This window comes from Eumetopias jubatus, unplaced genomic scaffold (genome assembly GCF_037043125.1).
Source record: "Eumetopias jubatus isolate StellerSeaLion01/CBP00866 unplaced genomic scaffold, mEumJub1_p1.0 scaffold_17, whole genome shotgun sequence".
In the NCBI taxonomy this organism is placed as follows: domain Eukaryota; kingdom Metazoa; phylum Chordata; class Mammalia; order Carnivora; family Otariidae; genus Eumetopias; species Eumetopias jubatus.
The window spans coordinates 19,148,135-19,159,848 of record NW_028274823.1 but is presented as its reverse complement, the minus strand read 5'-3'; the positions used below and the strand labels follow the sequence as shown (position 1 = coordinate 19,159,848).

Here is an 11,714-nt window from a genome sequence, read left to right as displayed (position 1 = left end):
CAAGTCTTCCAATTCCTTCCCTTCTAGTCCATCCCAATATCCACCACACCAGTGTAGGCTCTCAGGACCCTTGCCTGTCCCCTAGCAATAACCACTCCTGGTCCTCCAGGGCCCCTCCCATTACTTGTCATGACCTCCCTTACCACTCTGCACATGAGAGATTAGGTGAAGGGAGAGATGAACTTGGGAGAGATGAACTTGCGCCCCAGATTCAAACCTAGGTTTGAACACACTTTGTAGCTATGTGAACTTAGACAAGCCACTTCACTTCTCTGAGCCCCTATTAACTCACCCACAACATGTGAATAACTGCCTTTCTTTCACAGTTCTTAACGAAAATTATACAGGGAAACACATATGACACCCAAGTAAAGTACCCTTACTGTTGGATGCTCATGCATGATGATACAATCTGGAAGAATGCCCCAAACAGTCTTTTACTTGAGCTTAGGGTTTTATCTTCTAAGCTTTGTGGAGTCTAAAGAAAAGTAGCATTTCAGGAGTGGTTCCTCTTCTTTCAACTCATCACTAGCTCCTTACTCAGCCTGGGCCTTCAATCTCAGCTTTTGTAGCCATTTTACATAACTACTCCCTCAAAGTTACAAAAGAGCAATGTAGGGGAGAAAGAAAACTCTTCCTCTGGCCTCCTAGGTTCAATGGCTGGGACCCATGAATCAAAATGATAAGAAACAGATTAACAGGAGAAAAAACAAACTCAATTACTTGTGTAGGCATGGGAGTTCACAAAGAAATGTAACTCAAAGAAGCAATTAGAATTTGAGGCTTTGCACATTGATCTTTCAGTTGGTTCCAGTGCTCCTCTGACATGCCCCATTGTGTTGTTTTATTGTTTTTTTTAAAAAACACTTTCTTACTTTCAAAGGCACTATAAGATGTTTCAGGATCCTCTTGCATATTTCCTGTGTCCCAGTCCTCATAACAGCAATTTCTCTGAGAAATCCTGGTTCTTTTATTGGAGAATGGTATTAGAAACCAAGAGCTGGGTATGAGGTATACTCATTACTACTGAGTGTCATTTCTTTTAGGCCCTATCAAATGATGGAGCAAATATATGAGCGTATACTAACCTGTAATATATACACATATCTAAAAATATTTCTATGTGCAACCATCTGTATGTATATCAAGGTACCATGAGTTCTTACTGATGTCTCCAACTCTCATCTATCATCACTGAATCATTCTATTCACCTCCCCTTGCTTATCTGCAAATTACTACTCCAACAGTGACAAATATGGTTCCCACTATCCACTACCCATTTACTTAATTGTTCAAGTATGTATGTAGAGCAGTATCAGAATTTATAACCTGTATTTTCATGGGAAATAACTTTATCAACTAGAGTGCAGATCTCATGTGCAGTTCCTTTTGCTTTTAGACTTACAGATGCTACTTATTTCCAAAGTTACTTAGATCAGCGCCTTTTCCCCTTACTTCCTTCAGTACCATTGTTTCACACATTTGTAATACATTTATATTCTCTTTCCACAGTCTGTAGTCCTTTCTGGGACCTGGGAGTTGTTTTTAACCATACTGATACAATGTTCTAGTCCAACTTTTTATACATTAATTCATAAAAGTGGTCACTATATATCCATTAAAAAGGGTAGACTTCAGAGTTTGCTTGGAAGGTATCCTCATTCTGCCTCATCCATCATTCTGAGGTCAGAGAAAATTTAACTTTACAATGGGAATTTTCTCCTTATTCTATACTTAATCATCAGCTTCCTCAAAACTATGGAAGGTTATATGGACTTTAGGCACTAATGCCCATTGTGTCTATATCATCTGACCCTTTTAATAAAATTTTGTCCTGATCTTTTCTCCCTGTGCCCACAAAACAATTTCCACAGCCTGCATAAATGTTGGGTATTGATCATGTCCTTGAGGTTTAAGGTTTGGCAAATTTGAACACATTCAGGTAGCAGAGAGGCCAACAAGAACCAGTGACAGACATAGTGTTAGCCTTCTGTATGCCTATACCCTAGCCCAGCCTTCCTCCCAGCTCCCAAGTCCTGCCTCTTACCCCTTAGAAACTCTATAATTACGTTTTTTCAGTCATGTTTTTCCTAGAAGAGGATCTTAATAGGATTCTGTCTGTGACTTTGCATAATCCAGTTTAAAGGAAAGAAACTATAGAAAACTATCTCCTCAAACACTAGAGATACAACTCAATTATTAAAGAACAAGCTTGAGTAACCACTAGGTTGTAGAAGTCTAGGCTGAGCTGGAAAATTTCAGTAGTATAACTTTAAGAACATAATGTTGTATCTTGGTCTTAGCCCCTCAGCATTAAACACGACTTTCATTGTATTTGAGTGCTGCATTCAGGTTCAAGGGTCCTGCCTGCTTCAACCAATCCACATGGCACTCACACAGGGACACTTCTGGTCTGCCTACTAAATGTTGGCACAGAATTATGTTTCTAAGTAGCAGCAAAGCCCTCATCAAAAAAGATTGTTTTAAAACCTGAGGGAGTTGTTGTTTTAAAACCTGAGGGAGTTGTTAGCGCTGAGTAATTAATAATAAGCAAATGCTTGCAGATTAACAGGAATATGCCAACACTAAAATTGCCTGACACTTGGAAAGCAGGTGGGTGAACACACACACACACACACACACACACACACACACACACACACGGGTTCATACACTATAAAGAAGAAGGCTTCTTTCTTTCTCATGGCAATATTTCTGACTCAGGCTGCATATTTAGACATATTTTTTAAAAATATTAGAAGCAGCTTTAAACTATACAGTGCTCATAAAGATTCACATTTAGGGAGCTCCAGTGAAAATAAACATTAACTAGTTCTTTTTTTTTTTTTTTTTTTGACGGTTGAGAAATGTATGTTTATTCTGATCCAGGTGTACAACTAATCTAGGTCAAATTACCAAATAAATTTTACATGTTTTTTTTCAGGACTGGGGCTTCTCGATGACTTCAAATTTAGGATCTTCAAATGTGAAGTCCGGGAACATATTCATGTCTGCTTTACCATACATTTGCTTAAGCTTCAAAAGCTCCCTCACTAGGTCTTGCTGGTGCTCTGGGCCAGTATCAGTGGATCCTCCAGATGCCCGTAGCTTAGTTCTATATTCTCTAATCTTGTCCACAAAGAGTTTCTGTACAGCATCAAGTTCCCTATTAAATGCCACTATGGTAACACCAATGTTGCTCCTCAAATGAACTGAGACTGCAGACTAAATGAGAGAGGAGAACCTGAAGAGCCTCTAAAGAATCATGCTGATTCTGTGACTTGCACTCAGTCTTGAGCTGCCTCCACCATTCTACTTCCGGCGGTGGCTCCGCCCCTACCCACCTACCCACCATCGCAATGCATTATCGATTTTTTTAAAATTTTATTTTATTATGTCACGTGAATCACCATACAATACATCATTAGTTTTTGATGTGGTGATCCATGATTCATTGTTTTCATGTAACACCCAGTGCTCCATGCAGTACGTGCCCTCCTTAATACCCATCACCAGGCTAACCCATCCCCCCACCCCCTCAAAACCCTGTTTGTTTCTCAGAGTCCATAGCCTCTCAAGGTTCATCTCTCCCTCCGATTCCCCCCCCTTCATTTTCCCCTTCCTTCTCCGAATGTCCTCCATGCTCTTCCTTATGGTCCACAAATAAGTGAAACCATATGATAATTGACTTTCTCTGCTTGACTTTTTTCACTCAGCACAATCTCCTCCAGTCCCATCCACGTTGATGTAAAAGTTGGGTATTCATCCTTTCTGATGGCTGAGTCATATTCCATTGTATATATGGACCACATCTTCTTTATCCATTCATCTGTTCAAGGGCACCTTATCTCTTTCCACAGTTTGGCTATTGCGGACATTGCTGCTATGAACATTGGGGTGCATATGGCCCTTCTTTTCACTCCATCTGTGTCTTTGGGGTAAATACCCAGGAGTGCAATTGCTGGGTCATAGGGTAGCTCTATTTTTAATTTTTTGAGGAACCTCCACACTGTTTTCCAGAGTGGCTATACCAACTTGCATTCCCACCAACAGTGTAAGAGGGTTCCCCTTTCTCCACAACCTCTCCAACATTTGTTGTTTCTTGCCCTGTCAATTTTTGCCATTCTAACTGGGGTAAGGTGGTATCTCAGTGTGGTTTTAATTTGAATTTCCTGATAGCTAATGATGATGAACATTTTTTCATGCGTCTGTTAGCCATTTGTATGTCTTCTTCAGAGACATGTCTGTTCATGTCTTCTGCCCATTTTTTGACTTGATTATTTGTTTTTTGGGTGTTGAGTTTGAGAAGTTCTTTATAGATCTTGGATACCAGCCCTTGATCTGTAGTGTCATTTGCAAATATCTTCTCCCATTCGTGGGTTGCCTCCTTGTTTTGTTGACTATTTCCTTTGCTGTGCAGAAGCTTTTTATCTTGATGAACTCCACTAGTTCTAAAGAAAACCTGCTTGGATGACTTTTTTTTTTTTTTTTTTGCTTATTTTTCATACTATGATTGCTCAAAAATCACCACATGCCTGCGTCCTCCACTTAAGGAAACTATTAACTGGAGTCCCAACCTGTGAGATAAGCACGTGCTCCCAAAAGAAAAGTAATGGGAGCCTTCTAGTTTTATAACCGGAACACCAGCATGTGTATCTGTCGAGGCACTGAGCGACATTGTGAGCAGGAGACAATAAGTCAAACATGATTTTGAAAATTTAACGTGTCAATTTAAAACTGCCACTCATAGACTGGTTAGAAAACCAATTTTCAGAGGAGCGGGTCAGAAGTGGTAAACAAATTCCCACTGCTAAGCAGTTGCTAATGTAAATTGTCTGAATGAGAGATATTTATTCATGACCACAGTGGGCTCAAAAAAATTAATTTGGAGACTTTTTTCCACCTTCCCTAGAGTATGCAATTCTTAAATAAATGATCAATAGCTGACTTGAGCCAAACAGAAGAACTTGTCCAGGATCAGGCAGGTAATTACTTATAGTGATGAGCTGAGGAAGTAAGGTATCCGGGGACACGGTGGCATTAATCATGGCTCTAAACCATTTCTCCCTTTCTAGCTGCATTATTTGAAAAATCACTGAACAGCTTTGTCCACTAGAAATTTCATAGATCAGGGTACATGTTTCAGACACCTCCATTTTGAGGCCAACCCCCAGAGCAGACAGAGAGAATTACTAATGGGAAGTCATGGCATTTTGTGCTTTTTTTGGAGACATTGCAGTTACTGGTTGGCCAAAAGAGACTGAGTGAGTAGAGGCTGGGGGAAGGTGAATGATACATGAGCAATTTGGGCCTGTAAATATATGTTTAGTTGCCTAGTGGGAATCGAGGGTAGAACATTTGCTCCATTTAGTCCTTAGAACAGAATGCCCACAGCTAGTGCTGGAACTTTCAGTCTCTACAAACTGGACCAAGATAAAAAGTCTAAGGTGGATGGAGTCTGGCATTTCAGCTGTGGAAGTTCCTTTATTTTTTCCCAAAGGTGATTAACTCACAGGCCCATGGAAGAAAATTGCAGTGCAGTGTGGCAAAACCAAAGGAACACTGGGTGTGCAAGTGTACTCACCCTATAAATTTTTCTTCTGGGAATCTAGAAGTAGTTACTCCAGTGTGTAAGCGTAGCCACAGCTAAAATGATGAGCAGTCTCACGTTCATCCCCAAGAAGATGGGCTAACTTAAAAAAAAAAAAAGGAATCCTTTGTAACCACGAAAAATGATAATTTTGTATATATATATATGTATATATATATATATATACACACACACACATACACAGTATGGAATGATTAGTGAGATAACTAAGTGAAATAAAAACTAGAAACCAGGGGCACCTGGGTGGCTCAGTTGGTTAAGCGACTGCCTTCGGCTCAGGTCATGATCCTGGAGTCCCGGGATCGAGTCCCGCATTGGACTCCCTGCTCAGCGGAGAGTCTGCTTCTCCCTCTGACCCTCTTCCCTCTCATGCTCTCTATCTCTCATTCTCTCTCTCAAATAAATAAATAAAATCTTTAAAAAAAAAAACAAAAAACTAGAAACCAAAGAGTAGATATGGTTTGCTTCCATTTGTATAAAAGAATATATATATTTATATATTTTTATATATTTTATATATTATCACTCTGTATAAATGTTTTAAAATTCTGAAAAACATCCAAGTAACTATTTACAATGGTTGGCTTTTAGAAATGGGGATGGAAGTCATAAAAATGGGGGGAGGGGCTTACACTTTCCCTTTGTCTTTATTTTTCTTACTGTAAACATGTATTGATCATAAGATTAAAATTCAGTTAATAATAAAGTCCCTTTTTATTCAGAAAAACACAGATCTAGTAGTGTTGCTCTTGGTTCTAATTCCGCTATCATTTGGTGACCAAAAAGAACTTACTAAAACCAGGTCCCAAGGGTCAGAAGTAGGCTCTACCATTTATTAGTTGCATAATCTTGGGTAGGTCACTTATGGGTTTTTCTGTAAATGAGTAGGTTGGACTAGAATTGGTACATTCAAAGAAGATAGCACATCTACTGCCTTGGCTAAGTGTTTGGAAAGCTAGGGGAGAAGCAGAGGGATTCCAGGTGCTGGCACACATCTCTGCTTTAAAAATGGATTTAACCTTATCTAGTTTGCGTATATGGAGCTTCCATGTAAGTTACAGTTAAAAGAAAGGTCTTGTAGCTAAAATATACAGAAAAACCTAATATACCATGGATGTCATGGATGCACAGCTGTATTGGTTACCACTTATTGAGTACTTAGAATGTGTCAGACACTTAGCTACAACTTTATATGTAGCATTTCTATTAATCCTTACAGTAACTCTATGAAGTAGTTGCTGTTATCATCTCTATCTTACAGTTAAGCAGACATAAATAATCTCTTTTGCCCTGGCCTATATCCCATAGCAAGAGAGCATGGGAGCAGAGCTGGAGAACAAACTCAAGAACCTGTGACTCTCAAGTCAATGTACTTGATGACTAAGAGATACCTGCCAGGCATTCAAAGGGGAAAGAGGGTATTCCCATCTGCCAACCCATACCTAGCCCACCAGAAGGCTTAGTGGCAAAATCATGGTGAGGTAGATGCTTGGCCAATGCTGCTTACAGAGTGATCTGGGAATGAGCAGCATCACACGGGAGCTTGTTACGAATGACAAAATCATAGGCCCTACCTCATATCAACTAAATCAGCATCTCTGGTGGTGAGGGGGATTTGTATTTTAATCCAAAGATCTCCAAGGGATTCACAGATGCCTTTAGGTATGAGAAGGAGCCTGGGGACCACTGCTCAAAACTCAGTTCTGGAACAGTGGTTCTCACCCCTGCTGAATATTAGAATTATTTGGAAAGTTCCTTAAAACTACTGATGCTTCAGCTCCACCATAGACTAATTAAATCATGGGTGTAAGCTCACAATATGTACTTTTAATACTTGTCTAGATTATTCTGATGTGCAGCCAGAGTTGAAAACCATTTTCCTCGACCTAAAACTTTGAAAACAGTGGGTCTCAGCCCCTGGCTGCACATTGGAATCACCTGTGAAGCCTTAATAATACTGAGTCTTGAGTCTCTCCACTCCTCCTCACAATTTTATTGTAATGGTGCTGAGGAGTGGCCTAGACTTAGGGATTTTTGGATATTCCCCAAGCAACCTGGACATATAGCCAGTTGAGAACAACTATAAGAGGTGTAGGAGGGAAGACCCAACACAAACCCGGTTTCCAATTCTACTTGGCTCATCTTCCTACAAGGAAGCAGCAGAAGCCTAAGGCTAATGGCAAAAATTGTTCCAGTGGATAAGCCATCAGCACCTGAGCACTCTCAGAAGATTCCCAGTCTTGGCCATGGCACTGAAAGATACTTATTTGCCAGCTTGACTATACATGTACAAGTTGTGCTGCTTTGCGTCCTGTTGCTTCCCCTCAACCCTCAGTCAGGTAGAAATGAGCACAGACACTCCAGTATGTAAGCTTGACATTTATTTAGCTATAACCTCGGAAATCTGAATCATCATTCCCAGGGAAGAGCTAAAATTGCAGCCTGTTGAGAAGGAGATGCTCAAAGGAAATGAACTCAGACCCAAAGCACTCCCGAGAAAATTATGCCTTTCAGGGAAGAACAATGCATCATACCTTTTAATGAACAGGATATATTTACTTGGGTCTCATGTTAATTTAGAGCTCATGCAACTCCCAGTTGGAAAGTCAAACTTCCATTTATATAGAAGTTGAACGCTCTATCAAAAGGCATCGGTCCTAAAAATTTATTTTTCTATAGGATACTTAGTAAAGTGAAAATGACACCATCAAATCACTGGGTGAAGGCCCTGGACAGAGGCTGGACTTCTAAGTCAAAGAAATCCAAATTCAAGTCTGACTTCTACTTTGCACTCATTAGGTAAGATATGCCATCTCTCAAAAGTATAATCTCCTCATCTGTAAAATGGGGATAATATCTTTCACAGAGATATTTTGATTGGTAATAATCTATTAGGATAATGTGCATAAAGCTCCTAACACAGTGATTCAAATGCTGTAGGCACCACTTAATTTTTTTTTTTTTTTTATCTCTTCCCTTGCCTTGTTTTCTTGAACAGGAGATGAAATGGATTTACTACCATTAACTGGCAAAATTGGCAGCTACTGGAAGTCACTTAATCAAAGCCAGCATTCCACTTCTTGAAGTCCTTTAAATTCTCTAGGCAAAGGGACTACTATGACTTATACCAGGGAGAATGAACATCAGAAACTAAAGAACACTAAGAGATTGAAAGCCATCTAAGAAGAAGGAAACAAGCGTAAGAAATCAGAAATTAAAAATGGAATTTAACTTGAACCATGAGCTTGGCAAACCCAGGTCTTAAGAAGTCTTAAGGGCTTCCTCCTTGGGCTGCTCTCACACCACTCCCTTCTGGACCTCCTTCTGAATATCTGGCATCTCCTTCTCAGTCTCCATCTCATGTTCTTCCTCTGGTCAACTCTTGTATATAGTGTTCTCTTAGGAAAAGGAGAAGATGGCTGAAGGCAGAAACTTAGAATCCTGTCCTTGCCCATGATTTCAAAAGAATAGCATTTAAAGGATTACTGTCAAAACCATTCCCTACACCATGTTCCTCTTCTGAGCTCCAAACCTGAATATGCAACTGCCTGCTGGATATAAATACTTTGATTTCACACTGAAATCTAAATCCAACATGTCTAAAATATAACCATCATTTCCCCCCAAATCTGGTATGTCTCCAAATCTATATCTCAATGAAAGATGCCTCTAGTACTACAATCACAGGAGTCAGAAACCATTCTTGATGTTTCTATTCTTTCATCTCTCATCATCAATACATCCTGATGATTTTTTTTCCCCATTCGTAATTAATTCATTGGATAACTCTAAAATCTGGCCCCTTGCCTTTGGGGAGGCCAGCTACCCACATGTGAAAAAAATAACAGCAGTAAAATGTAATTTTCATTCACTTGTTCAAAAAATATTTATTGACATTTTATTCCTTGGTAGACATCATGCTAGGTTCTTTGATAGAAAAACAAAACAGAGACTCTGCCTTCGAGACACTTAACCTTGGAAGGGCAGAACATGTTCATGTATCAATGACAAAAATCCAAAGCTGACTATGATAACTATGATGTCGTATAATGCTTGCTAAAATAAAGTCTCTCAACCTTGAACATTTTGAAAAGGCCTCATGTGGAGATAGTATTTGAACAGAAAATATAAGGATAAAAGCAAGTATATTAAGAAGAGACTACTACCATCACTACCACCATTACTGGCTAATATTTGTCAAATTTCTTACTGTGTACCAAGCCCTGTGTTCAACATTTCACATATCTTGTTCATTCCTTACAATAGCCCAGTGTGACAGTAGCTACAATAAAAACATTTCCATTTTGCAGATGAAGAAAACGAAGCTTACAAAGGTTGACTATTGCCCAAGGTCATACAATTAGTAAATGGCAAAGGGTCAAACTCATCCATTCTTTTCATTGCTATGCCACCCTGAGAATGGCATGCCTAGCAGAATACACAGCAAATGCCACAGAAATGCCAGAGGAGGTGGGGCTCAAGCTGTGTCCTCCAGTGTGGTGGCCGCTAGGTACATGTATTTTCCAAGTACTTTGTGCCTCATCCAAATTGAGATGTATGCTGTAAACAAAATATAGTCTACATTTTGAAGTCTCCGTGTCAGCAAAAAGAGTATAAAGTATCTTAAAAATGACTTTATATTGATTACACATTTAAATGATAATATTTTGGATATATTGGGTTAAATAAAATATATTAGCAAAAATTAACATCACCTGTTTCTTTTTTTTTCCTTTTTTATGTGGCTATTAGAAAATGTGTAATTACATATGTGACTCGCATCTGCGGCTTCTGTTCTATTTCTGTTGGGCAATAACGAGCTAGAGGCATTGAGGGGGCAGCAAGAGGACAACAGGCAGAACTGTATAAGGTGTCACAGAAGCATCAGGCTCAGAGCTGAGAGCTCAGGAAGATGAGTCAGCTTTGAATGAGGAGAGAGGGGCAGACTTTTCAAGTGCAAGGAGTAGCTAAGGAGGAAAACCAGCCTGATTTCTATTGGGGAATAAGAGTAGAGGTCAGTAGAAGATGAACCACAGAATTTGTCCAGGGTATCTCTACATAAATGAAAACTCTCATTTAGACAGGTGTCTGTAACAGGAAGTGGCTTTTATTGGATTCTTCATTAGATAAAATGTAAGGCCTATTGTAATTCTTCTGCAAAGGGAATTAACTGTCAGTTTAAATAACAGTGTCATTTGAAGAACTATTATTCTATGAAAATATTAGGTAAGGCAGGTCCTCAAAAATTCCAGATTGCAATTTGTTCATCCTTGAAATTTTCAAGTACATTATCTCTAAATGAAAGGTAGCACTCTAATAAAGATTTTATTTCAGACAAAAGACTATTTCTGACTATAACTTCTGGCCCTAAATTTGGGTTAAGCTTCCCTTTTTATAAACATTCACCTGAATGTGTCTCCACTAAAGGTATTGTTCTTGTGTATAGATGTGAAGTTGAGGTGACACTGTCACAGGAAAAGATCATGGGCTTTGAAGTCAAACAGACCTGAGTTCCCATGCTGGTTCTCCAACTTACCAGCTAGTTATTTAACCTCTTAAAACTTAAATAGCCTCATCTGTAAAATGGGGTCAATGATACCTACCTGTTCACTGACTCACAGAGAAGTGGTAAAGGTTAATGGAAATAAAAGTAGGTGGTGTGGTTAGCACAGTGCAAGAAATGTGACAGAATCTCAGTGAATGGCGGGCATACCTACTCAAAATCACCCACAAATGTATGCACCACTGTGTGAGATGCAGCCTTGGTTCTTGAATATGCCAATGGTGGTGAATACTTAATGGCCATGGGAAAGCATACATGTAACTGTCCAAGTGACTTCCTAAGGTGTCAGGGCACTGTCTAAGACCACTCTGCTCCTAGCTGTCTTTTTTTTTTTTTAAAGATTTTACTTATTTCTTTATTTGACAGAGAGAGACACAGCAAGAGAGGGAACACAAGAGAGGGGGAGTGGGAGAGGGAGAAGCAGGCTTCCCACCGAGCAGACAGCCCGATGTGGAGCTCAATCCCAGGACCCCAGGATCATGACCTGAGCCGAAGGCAGACGCTTAACGATTAAGCCACCCAGGTGCCCCTACTCCTGG

The 11,714-nt window shown here is 39.6% G+C and overlaps 1 pseudogene; it reads right to left on the bottom strand.

Annotated features, from left to right (window-relative positions):
- Positions 1–2,941: 2,941 nt before the first annotated feature.
- LOC114200030 (ATP synthase peripheral stalk subunit F6, mitochondrial-like) lies at positions 2,942–3,366 on the bottom strand (annotated as a pseudogene).
- Positions 3,367–11,714: the final 8,348 nt, after the last annotated feature.